Source organism: Phocoena phocoena, chromosome 6, assembly GCF_963924675.1.
Source record: "Phocoena phocoena chromosome 6, mPhoPho1.1, whole genome shotgun sequence".
NCBI lineage: Eukaryota > Metazoa > Chordata > Mammalia > Artiodactyla > Phocoenidae > Phocoena > Phocoena phocoena.
In genome coordinates, this window is record NC_089224.1 from 70,372,016 (window position 1) to 70,385,061 (window position 13,046).

General features: G+C 40.1%; 1 protein-coding gene across 1 annotated transcript in view; it reads left to right on the forward strand.

Annotated features, from left to right (window-relative positions):
- RORB (RAR related orphan receptor B) overlaps positions 1-13,046 on the forward strand; it is a 181,317-nt gene that overhangs the window by 81,267 nt on the left and 87,004 nt on the right. The window lies entirely within an intron of this gene.

Consider the following 13,046-nt stretch of genomic DNA (forward strand, 5'->3'; position numbering starts at 1 on the left):
ATCAAAAAAAAATGGATCATGGCCAAAGGTGGGGACAATGCAATAGGATCCAGGAGGTCTACTCTTTCTTGAGCTGTAAACAAACATTTTCTATGTGCTCCACTCCATCATCTGATTAATAAAACTAAGACTAGTTTCAAGATAGAGCTGAGAAGAGGTGATTTACTAGGGAAACCAGATTTGTTTTCTTATATCTTATCCCAGGAACTTAAGATCAAAGGAAGGTTCCTATTAGCAAGTGAGGTTTGCCGGCAATAAATTGATTGCCTTTACAACGTCACCAGAATGACAAGAAATATCTCCATCTACTTGAAAGGGAAAAGTTTGCAGACCTCAAGCCAAAGTGCAAAGGAGCAAGAGGCATTAACAATACAATATGAGCTCACATACTACTCTTCAAATATTCCACTCTCCCTTTTTTTTTTTTTTTTTTTTTTTTTTTTTTGCGGTACGCGGGCCTCTCACTATTGTGGCCTCTCCCATTGTGGAGCACAGGCTCCGGACGCGCAGGCTCAGCGGCCATGGCTCACGGGCCCAGCCGCTCCGCGGCATGCGGGATCTTTCCGGATCAGGGCACGAACCCGTGTCCCCTGCATCGGCAGGCGGACTCTCAACCACTGCGCCACCAGGGAAGCCCCCACTCTCCCTTAAAGTGCATCTCTATTCATCTATTCAAAGGCCCCAGTCTGTGTAACTCGCAGCGAAATTCTCTGAATGAAGTGATGCCCCCAAGAGACAAACATCATTTGATACTGAATTCATGGCTACTGGTACGCATTAGAACATGGGACATTCCTCTGATGGACTATTTGATTATATATTTTATGCCAGTATTTCTCTAAAGCTTTAAAGACTCAAAGACGCCTGCTATACACTTTACACATGGGTAGAGTGTTATTTTACATTTTAAAAAATAGCATTGTTATTTTAGTTCTTAAAGTCTGTACTCATGAAGTGAAACAAAGAATTCTCACCCATAGCAATCAGTTCAAAGAAAAAAATCGGATTCCTTGGATTTGTGGTGACAATATAAATATTCTATCATCTATTCAGTGTCTATTTATATCTCCCCTTGAACTTCCCAGCACGGATGAAATATAGCATTCTGTCCGAAGAAGTAACACCCAAAATAGCATTACATTTTAAGTAGAATGGGAAAAGTTTATGACTGGTTTGCTTAGGTTGTTAGGCCATGACATTAATACGACCAGGATTTAGGGTTAAAATTGTGAGCCTGTTAGCCATCTGGGTTAATTTACTCCCTACTTGTTTTCTAAAATCAGTTTCCAGCTGGGTTTGTTATGTGTACAAAAAAGAACTTAGCCAAAAGGGTAAATGGACCAGTGGAAGTTGTCACTGATATTAGAAAAATGGCTCAGAGCCCATGCCCTAATAATGGCAGGTAAGGAATGCCAGTGCCGCTTGAAAATGTGAGCAAATTATTAAATTGAAGAGAACCCTACAAAGGTTACAAATTGGCAGTCTGCTTGACAGATACCCCCAACAATATTGTTCTGTTTCACCCCTATAGTGGTTTTAGAAAACCTGAATCAGTTACCAACATTCAAAAATTAGAAGGTATCACACAGAATCCTGGGTTGCCTCTTGTGTCTACCCAGCAACAGTCAGCAGCAGCTGCTTCTTTGGACAGAGCATGTACTTACTAGTTCACCACAGTCCCCACCACGCCCTACTGTCTTGTGCTCATTTCCCTTTAACCATGTGTGTTACCTACCCAAGCCTCAGATGGTACTTGAGCTTGTAATCTCCTGAGGTCCTTATATACATAATACAGTATAAACAGTTGTAGGACCTGAGTAGTTCATCTTTGGGGGAAAAAAAGAAAGAACCACTCATTTAGTACGTGTCAACATTTGCTTTGAAATTATAGAAAAATGAGAGCTGCTATATCTTCAAGAGAAGACTCAAGACCTTGTACTACTATGGCTTTCTTGCTTATATCTCTGCCTGGGTTTGTATGTCCTAAGGGCTCTATTCATGCATAAACAGCTGTGTGACACATGGCTGGGCCCTAATGTGCACAAATGAGGGGTAGAGAATGCATCTCTAGCTCCCTCTACCCATCCTCTTTCCCCAAAAGTCTGCAAGGCTTACCACTTCAAGAACAGACACAAACCTACTTTCCAATCCATAGATGTGCATCTAGGGCTCGTGCCAATGTTTCTCTTTAGAAATTTACTGTTACCTCAGTAGATGGCTAATAAAGCAGCTTATGGACTAAAGAACTAGCTTGCACCCATGCAGGCAATTCCCAAAGCTGCACATGCCCCAACTGTCTTCCCCGAACATCCTGACAGTCTCTGTGGATCTATTCATGTTTTCTGTACAGAGTCCTGGAATTGCTTATATTTCCAAATATTTATTATCTATTTTATTCGATTTACTAATTCTACAGATAATCACTTATCTGCCAAATAATTGTTTTGTCTAGTCAAATAGAATTCCAAAATTTACCCCCAGGTTAATGATCTGTCAGTTACAGAAGACGAGCAATTCAAACCACACCAGCTTCATCCTTCCTGGATGTGAGGACACTGGCCTATGGCTGAGGTATAACATCTAAGGAGCAAATACTGTTTAGCTCTAAACCTCTCTGCTTTTTGAGACTCTGATGGCCGAATCGAAATATGCTCTATGTTAGTTCTGGTGAGCAGTCTACAAGTTAAAGATGTCACTTCCTTCGGTGAGGCAGAATTTAGCATTTGCCCAGCCAGAAAATAAACTCACTAGGAAACGGGTTGAGAACTTTGATGACACTGCTCAAGTTTGATGGCATTGCAAATGTTGTCTTTGTGGAGAGCTGATTCAAATTGAAACTTACCTGTGAGGACTCTTATGATGGTGAGGAGGCGTTTTGGAGGACTTAGCTTGTGCTGTCCCTCTTTGTGCCAGTCTCGATGGCCATAAACACTCTCTCCAACCTTGAGACTCTGGCTGGGCAGGCGAAGAGTTATAAACCACTAATAGCATTAAATGAGCTATTACTGGTAGGCTCAGTGTAGTGAATCATACAGAAGTTTATTCCCATCTTCTGTGCAATCTTACTATTTATATAAGTTTTGTCTTACTTTTAAAAAAATACTGCTGTGTCATTTCGGCAGCCCTATAGACAGTATGATGGAGTGGTGGAGAGTTTCTCTGGAGTCAGTCTGCCTGGGGTTGTACTGGCTATGTGATCTTAGGCAAGATATTTCTCTTCTCTATGCCTCAGAGTCCTCATGCAAAATAGGTTTAGGGAAATATAACCACTTAAAGGGTTATTGTGAGGATTAAATGAGATAATAAATGAAACAATGACTTACTTGGTACAATGACTGGCATATAGTAAGCACTCACTTAAATGTTGATTTCTTATTATTTCTCTGGGAAGCATAGTGTGCTAGGATCTAAAGAGAGCAGCCTGGGACTTTCACGGTGCCATTCATTGCATTGGAAAGGTTTTCTATTGATTCAAGAGTCTACTGTTCTTCATGTCAGCTCAGTATCACAGAGGACAGACGCCATTAAGGACACACTCAGCTAGACATTAGTTTATTCCGTTTAAAGTCATTGTTCCTTGGTAATGGAGACACGTGCTCTGCAGCAGTTCTAATGCTCTCTTCAGTGACTGTTGTCACAGACCTTCAAAATAATGGAGGTTTAAGCAGAAGGGAAGCAGAAGCAGAATTAGTCTGGGGGCTGTCTTCAAAGTGAGATTGCCAGAAAGCTGCTTTCACTGGGACTGGCTATCAATGGATATGAAGCTAGGTTGTTGCATATGAAACAGCCATGCATAAAGTGTTTCATGTTGAAAATGACGATACACCCAGGGCTCTGGTGGACTAGGTTCCTATTCCCCTTTCAATCTCAGTACTAATGCAATGGCCCAATCAGAGATCCTCAGGGTAAGAATGGCAGTCACCCAACCTGTATATGCACAAAGTGTTACCTGAAGACTGAATAAATATTATCTTGTACAGATAAATGTAGACGCTTTATTCAGTGCACTGTAGCTGTGAATCCTCCCTATCAACAGATTCCAAAAGTACAACTTAGGATGGATCTGAAAACCTGCCTACCCTAAGCATGTCTTTTTATTCCAGATTTTGGAAACCACTTTCCTTAGCCTAATTTCAAAAAATACCAGGAACCAAAAGAGTAATATATGAAAATACAAAAGTGAATGGCATTCTCCAAAGGTTGAATAACCATATTCTATACAGAGCTTTTATAAAGACTATAAGCAAGTGTCTGCTCTAGGATTTTTTCAACCAGATCATAAAGCATTTGGGGTTCATCACACTGAAGATCTCTTGCCTTTCAGTAATGTTGGTAAGCCTCTTTGCTCTCTCTGAACTCTAAGTGTTAGAGGGAATGCCGCTGACAGCTACAGACTACCCTTTGCTTGTCCTAACCATGAGACTATGAAGAATCGCCTCATGAGTACTATACCGTCAGTTAGTGCTTTCTTCTTCCAGCCCCACCCCCTTAAGAAGCTATTCACGTTCAGCTTTCAACTAATACTTTTAGGTTTGTGCATATTATCACTCTATGGAAGTTTGTGAGCATTCGACTTTCAAAAAAAAAATCTACACATTACTCTTTATTTTAAAAAAAACTATTTTTAGAACACTTTTAGGTTTATAATAAAATTGAAAGGAAGGTACAGAGATTCCCCAAACACCCTCTTCCCACACACATGCCTAGCCTCCCCCGTTACCATCATCACTCCCCAGAATGTTACATGTTTTACCAAGGAAGAACCTACACTGACACATCATAATCACCCAAAGTCCATAGATTACCTTAGGGTTCACTCTTGGTGTTGTACACTCTATGAGTTTGGACAAATGTATAATGACATGTATTCATCACTATAATGCCATACAGCGTATTTTCACTGCCCTAAAAATCCTCATTCCCTCCCCGCCCTACAGACACAGCACACTTTTTCACAGAGGATATTACCACCGAAGAGGTCTGTAATTTACCAAAGTGTCAATGATACACAGATGCCAATGGCATATGAAATTCTAGAACTAACAAGATAATTTATATTGTAGAGAAATATATTTCACTTATTTTTATTTGTATTAGTGATTCAGGGAAAATAAAATTGTATGTGTATGAGTGTGTGTGTTTGTGTGATACGTTTGCATTTTCCTAATATTTTATTTTAGAAATAATTATTCCTGCTTCTGTGTTATACCACTTCACATGGACAAATTTGGAATCTTTTATCTGTATCTGGCAAACGTTTTTATTTATGTTTTGCGACGTACTCAAATTTAGAGCAGAGATTGTGAGAGAAACTCTAATAATGTGTACTAACGTCACTCAGGAGATTGGTCAGAATAAACAAAATTTTTAACTTTGGATTAAGCATGGAATTAACAACATAACCCTCTCCTACCTACGTCAGTGAAGATGCATTATTCTGTTTCTTTATCTATTGCTCTGTATTAAAAGTCTTATCTAGCATCCAGTGGGCTTCTAACCAATGTGTCCATTTTCTTGGTACCAACATTAGCTGCTAATACCTTGAGGAGCAGATTGTTTAACTTTGGGTTTCACATTCCCCATCAATAAACTTATCAACCACTTCATCTAAGCTGACAGTGGTGTGATAAATGATAGGAATACTTTTAAATTAATAAAGATAAAATCGTTGAAGGAGTTTAGCCTCGGTTGATTCGCGGTGCTCTGAATGGATGGTTTCAGGATTTGAGTTTGCACTGGTCAGAGCTTTAATGCCCAAATCAGATCAAACTCATATCAGCTGTCTCCTGACCACTTCCCAGTGGGATAGACCAAATTCTATATTAAAAGTTACTGTTATATGATAACTTCTATCACCTCTGAAAATGAGAGAATTTGAATGGTTTTCATTTTTGGAATGATTCAAGAATTGCCAGACTACATGGATGAACTTGGAATGAGCCACTTGCCTACTTTATGTGTTATTGTTGCTTTCTGTGCTTTTCAGTCATATATGCTTTAACTCCATCATAATAGATAACTGAGTGTGTCAGTTAGCCTTACTGCCCATTCCGTGGGTCAGCTGGGTGGTTGTTATTGTCCGAGCCAGTTTAGCTGATCTCTAAAGTCAGATGACAATTCAACTGGGAATGACTGGTTCTGGAGAGCCTTACATGTCTGGCATTTGGGAAGATGGGCGGTCAAAGGGGCCTCAGCTGTCGTGATTCATCCTCCAGTATAGGCTAGCCCAGGCTCCTTCACCTGTGGTCTTAGGGTTCCAAAATTCAGCAATAGAGAGCAAGTCCCAACACATGTCAAGCCTCTGCTTCTGTCAGATTTGCTCTTGTCCCATTGGCCAAAGCAAGTGACATGGGCAAGACTAGAGTCATTGTGGGAGACACTCCCCAAATGTGTGGATATAGAGAGATGTGAAACTTTGGGTACCATTGCTGCTAACATTATAATTCTGTTCAATCACTGGGCCTTTTCTTTTGAAAAATTATTCTAGTATAATTCTGCATAAGTTGTCACTAGTTCTTATCATTTGTCCCCTTTCACGCAGGGCTCTTAGGTTACAGGATTCTATGTTGCTCATAGAAATTTTATTGAAAATAAGGCTTCTTTGGATTTAGAAGACAACTTTCAAAATATTCAAGGAAAGCAGGAGGATACAGTGGCAAAAATATGGGACTAGATCTAAGTAGGCATGCTTTTTCACCAGCATGATGTGGGGTGAGTGAGATAATTAGGACAAATCCCTCCCTTTCAGTAAGAATCAATTTCTTCACCTGGAAAATGAGGGATTTGGGCTAAGCTTCCTCCTGACTCTGATATTCTACAACTATAAGGCATGCAGATATGTATAACAGTACAAAAATTGATGCCGTGCTTCAATAAACATATAGATATATTGCTCTATAAGGAAAATATTGACCTTGGCAAACTCATGTTAATAAATTTTGATATTTACCTCAAAAGAAATCAATACCTACTTTTTATCTACACATAAAATAATGCTTTTAAGATCCAAGGCTAGTGGTGGAAATGAGTTCACCTCTAATCCTAATGAGTGCATTCTAAACAATGTAATATTATTATAGATCATCATTCATTATGGTTGGACATTCTTTGATTTAGAACAAGGGTATTATACTCTTAATTCATCATTCAGTTAACTTTTCTTCTGAAGGAAAGATAAAAAACATTTCTCATTCTTTTTGGGCCATTAGTACATGAAATAGTATATTCATTACATAAGAACACTCAGAGCTTTTAAGCTATCAATGGAATCTTGTTTAGTCAGCTAAAGTACATGTATTACCTTGTTGTATGGGTACAGAGTGATTCAAAGCAAGATATCTTTTAATCCTCTGAGGAAAACAGTTGTATATTTCTCTGGCCTGCTTTCACTGTTAACGTTTCTTATTTCTTCTTGTTTTCCTTTGGATTTGGCACTGACCATTAGATGAGATTTTTTTTTTTTCTAAACAAGGAACCCAGAATGAAATGAAGGCATTATGTGCCTGCTTGGCAAATGAATTATTCTACATATAATTTTTCTTTAAAATGAAATACAGTGTTAACATTCACAGAGTAGTTCAGGCAGGACTCATTGGACATCTCATTATAGAGCATCTTAAAAAAACATCCCTTTTAAAAATTATCCATGTTTGAGGTCAGAATATTCCTTGGAATCATTTGTCCACAGTTAGATTCAATATAAGGATTTAGTAATTTTGCAAATAGACAGGAAGGGCAGAAATTGAAATTAAGGAAGTGGGGGATTTTAGTAGTCGGATGAATTTGTGATCCTAATTTTAACTGGGTTTTTGTGTCTCTCTACTGTTTCTTCCATTACTGGAACATAACTACACAGGTCCCCTCTTACCCCATGACTTATAATTTTCTCTTCAAAACAGGGTCCCACACTCAGTAATAAAACCCAGATGAGGACTGGATTCAAAACCTAATTTGGGGCTTCCCTGGTGGCGCAGCGGTTGAGAGTCCACCTGCCGATGCAGGGGACATGGGTTCGTGCCCCGGTCCGGGAAGATCCCACATGCCGTGGAGCGGCTGGGCCCGTGAGCCATGGCCTCTGAGCCTGCGCGTCCGGAGCCTGTGCTCCACAACAGTGAGAGGCCTGCGTACCACAAAAAAAAAAAAAAACCTCATTTTGTCACTTACTAGCTCTGGGACTTTGGACAATCACTTTGTGAGCCTCAATTTCTTTATTCTTAAAATGGTGTCAAGACCTATCACACAGGACATTTGTGAGAATTAAAAATCATTTGTTGTATGGACTGCATCTAGCAAAGTGCCTAGTACTCAGTAAATATTAGTTTTCTTTCCCATGCTTTCCTTCTATATCTCCACGTCCATGAAACCAAATTTTAAAGGAAAAGAAGAAACCATAGGACAAGGGCATCAGAGGGGCTTCTCACACGCCCTCCTACATATCCCACTCTCTCCTCTCTCAGGGACCTGCTGAGCGGGCACTCTCTGCAAGTATTTTCTAGCCCACAGACCAGAGTGGGTCTCCAGGTATGCACTCCCTGTTCTTCTTGGCTGTATTTTGCACACTTGCTATTCATTCATTCATTATAACGATTGGGTTTCTCTGGTGGCTAAGAACATGGACTTTGGTGTCAGACTGCCTAGATCCAAATTCCACCTCCTCCACTTACTTGATCTTGGGCAAGTTACCTAATATTTCTGTACCTCGGCTTCCTCATCTGTAACTTGAAGCTGACAGTATTACCTGCCTCAACGAGGCAATAAAGTGAGAGCACTTAAGATCCTGCCTGGGACATGGTAAGCTCCAAGTAGTGGTAGCAGTGATAGTAGTAGAAGTAGTAGTACTAGCACTAGTACTAGTTCTAAGAGTACTAAGGAGTCCTAGTACTAGGAGTCCCTGCTGGACTGGAACAAACATCTCTTTTATTCACCACTCTATCCTCAGCGCCTAGGTTTCTCTCTGGCACATAGTAGGCACTCAAGTACGTTTGTTGACAACTGATTACTTTGGAATCAATTACGAGTCCTTCTAAAATGTAATATTAATTATTTTATCAGTTACATATAACAGTATTTGCTACTAGTCTAGGAGTTGTAATGCTTGAACCTCAGCTAGATCTTAGTTCAAGTCCTGATTCTACCACTTACATGTTACGTGACTCTGGGAAATTTTCTTAGCCTCCATAATCTTCTATCTCCTCACCTATAAATGCTAATCACACTGACTTGGCACACAGTAAGCTCTGTCCGTGGTTTGCTGTCATGTTGTGTGAGACCTCTGGCCCATCCAGCTCTGTATTCTGTCCCTCACAAGACACCAAAGGGTATTTTGGAGAGTACAGTATTGCTCTTCGGGAGTTACTTGTAATTTCACTTTAGAAAGCTTCCTATTTGGAGAGATTTGGGTATTTTATTTTATTTTATTTTATTTTTTGCGGTACGCGGGCCTCTCACTGTTGTGGCCTCTCCCGTTGCGGAGCACAGGCTCCGGACGCGCAGGCTCAGCGGCCACGGCTCACGGGCCCAGCCGCTCCGCGGCATGTGGGACCTTCCCGGATCGGGGCACGAACCCGCGTCCCCTGCATCAGCAGGCGGACTCTCAACCACTGCGCCACCAGGGAAGCCCAAGATTTGGGTATTTTAAAGGAAATTCCAAAGCCAACTGAATGGCAGTGAAACAGGGAAACAATTAAGACACCTTCCAGCAAACACTAGAAAGCACTGAAATTTCTAGCTGGATCCAGTTCTGGTAAAATGGACTTTAATGTAGACTGAACTTCTAAAATTCAACTACCCTTATATTGCCTTTAAAAAAATGGCCCAGTCTTCACCTGGGACGATCTTATTTACAAAGCATAAATAAGAGACACAGACGTAGAGAACAAACGTATGGATACCAAAAGGGAAAGGTGGGGAGGATGAATTGGGAGATTGGGATTGACATATATACACTATTGATACTGTGTGTAAAATAGATAACTAATGAGAACCTACTGTATAGCACAGGGAACTCTACTCAATGCTCTTTGGTGAGCTAAATGAGAAGGAAATCCAAAAAGGGGGATATATGTATACGTATAGCTGATTCACCTTGCTGTACAGTGTAAACTAACACAATATTGTAAAGCAAATATACTCCAATAAAAAAAATATATCTACCATAAAAAAAATGGTCCCAATCTTCAACTGGGACCATGATATTGTAGGCATGTGAATAAATGGCTTTCCATTGTGTATCAATGTTTATTGAACAGGCAAAACATCATGCCCTTCTTTTTGCTTTCATATTTGTTTATTTATTTTATTTTATTTGGTTGTGCCGTGTCTTAGTTGTGGCAGGCGGGCTCCTTAGTGGCAACTCGCCAGCTCCTTAGTTGCGACAGGTGGGCTCCTTAGTTGCGGCATGCATGTGGGATCTAGTTCCCTGACCAAGAATCGAACCTGGGCCCCCTGCATTGGGAGCACGGAGTCTTGACCACTGGACCACCAGGGAAGTCCCCACGCCCTTCTTATTAATTTTCTCTTTAAGATGAAGAAGTCCCTTAGCTTTAAAAATGTTTAAGAGAACACAAAAATTATACACACTCTAGTTACAAAGAAAATGAAACTTCAGGTTTATGGCAAATAATGTAAAATCAAGCCCTAAAATTCTAATTTAATGTGGATTGGTGATATTAAATGGACTTAGATCATAAATTCTTGACGGCTAGTCTGATTATTCATTTTACTGCCCAAAAGTGTGATGGTTGAGATAATAAATAGTTGCTCTCATGGAATTTTAAAGTGTTTTTCATATAAAGCATGTTTTTCTCAAAGCTGGATTTACCAAAATTCACTGACAGCTGGAAGCCAAATGTATTCACATTAAATTGTTTACATCACAGAATTCCAGTAGATAAAATACATTTCATTTATTAATGTAGAAGAGACCCTAAGTCCTGTATTTAAGCAAATATGTTTCTCATCATTTCTAATGCTTAGAGAGGCTGTGTGTGTGTGTGTGTGATGTAAGATGATAGTTGATTTTTTTCTTTTGACAGTGTATCATTTTTTAGGTTTGTTTTCTGTTTGGTTTTGGAAAATAGGAAGTGGATTACTATCTACAATGGCCCAGATTTTGATAGCTCAGAAAGTGACCATAGCCATATATTCACTTTCCCTGGACCCTTCCATCTCCTGCTTCAGCGTTCACGCGTCCCTGGAAAATAAAGAGTAGGAATGCAAAACTTGAGGAATGATAGGGCGAGGATTCATTTTCTTGCTAGAGAGAGTATAGTACCTAGAGTAGAAGTGATTAGAGATGCAGACTCTCAAGCCCCATCCCAGACCTACTGAACCAGAATCTTCATCTTAAAACGTGATTTGTGTGAACATTAAAGCTTAGGAAGCCCTGTCCTAGGAGGTCCCCACACTGTGGCCACCTCCAACCCCCAGGATCTTTGGAGTATCCCTGTGACATTACAGTAGAATTTGTAGAATTGGAGAGTAAGAAACAACCAAGGGTGTCTAGAAAACGTTCGTCTTTCACTACTCATTGCCTGAACAAATTTCCTAGGGATAGGTGACTTAAGGGCTAGTGAAAGTGTGAAAGGGGAGGGCCCCAAGGGGGAAAGAAGATACTACCTGTTTGTAATCTGAGAAACCAGACCAAGGCTGGATAGTAATGGTCAGGAACATGTCTCGAAACCTGCAAGGGATGACGGGAGGCACTGCAAGACTATCAAGGATGTTCCAAAATACACAATTCAGGGGTGAAGAGAGAGAGGAAACTGGGGGATGCTGTAGTGACAAGTCTGTGAGGTGCTTGCTGAACCTGAGGAAGGTTTCTCTTGTGTCTGTAGGCTGTTGCTTGAACTGATGACAGTCACAGCAGTTTTCTATCTCTGGTACCTTTAAAGGTCCACCCAGCTTCTTACAGTGACCAAGTATAACCCTTTGTCCATCCATAACTCAACTATCTGGCAATGTCATTTTCCCTGATATACATCAGAAATTTAGCTTAATCCAATCCAACACATGTTTATAGATTGCATGTTTTAGGCACATAACTATGACTCAATTTTTTTTAATTAAAAGAAAAGAACCTCCAAATAATCAAAATAGGTGACCAAGTTTATTACTAAAGCTCATAATTCTTCCATGTAGAACCAGGATAAGCCTAATTCTGAGCCTATTTTTATTTATCTATTTTATTCTACTGTACACACAATTCCAGCAAGTTTGGTTATCTGATTTCCAAGTCCTCCACAGAAGGAGTGAAGGGACAGGGCAGTCAATGCTGTTCCTACAGGAAAATGCACTGATCCAGCCAAAAGAGCAATAGAGACGTATTAAATAGAAGACCCAGAGCTCAGAAAGCACAGCCCTCTGGAGCCATTTTTGTGTAGATACAACATTTCCATGCACCTTGTAAGACCTGGGCCTTGAAATGTTCCACCAGTGCAATGGACCCTTAAAAGGGAGCTGAGTCTTCACAGAAAGTTACATCATGTTCAGAACACTATTTTAAAGAAAAATGAAGGAAATTCCCTGGCGGTTCAGCGGTTAGGACTCCACGCTCTCACTGCCGAGGGCCTGGGTTTAATCTCTGGTTGGGGAACTAAGATCCCACAAGACGTGCGGCATGGCAGGAAAAAAAAAAAGAAAGAAAGGAAAATGAAAATTATGTAACATATTTTAGAAAGTTCTCCATGCAAAGGGTCTCCAGTAGAAAAATCATGGTGCTTGAAAGAGTAACCCAGCACTTTAGGGGAATTTGCAAAGGCTCAAGCTATAAAATTCTGGATATGTGAGGCTTTAGTATGTTTTTAAAAGGATAAAATTTACTTGGTGTAATAACAACACATTGAAGTAAGGAACATTGTGTCTGATGGACCCTAATTTCTACTCTCTACCTTTTGCATGAATGAGACTTTTACACCAGTTGTACATTTGTGTACATCACATAGCATTTGCCCGTCACATCTGAGGATCCAGAGCTGTCAGCACACTCTTCTGATATTTCAACCCTTATTTCTAAGTTCTTGAGTGTTATTTCAATTAAGCCGCCAAGA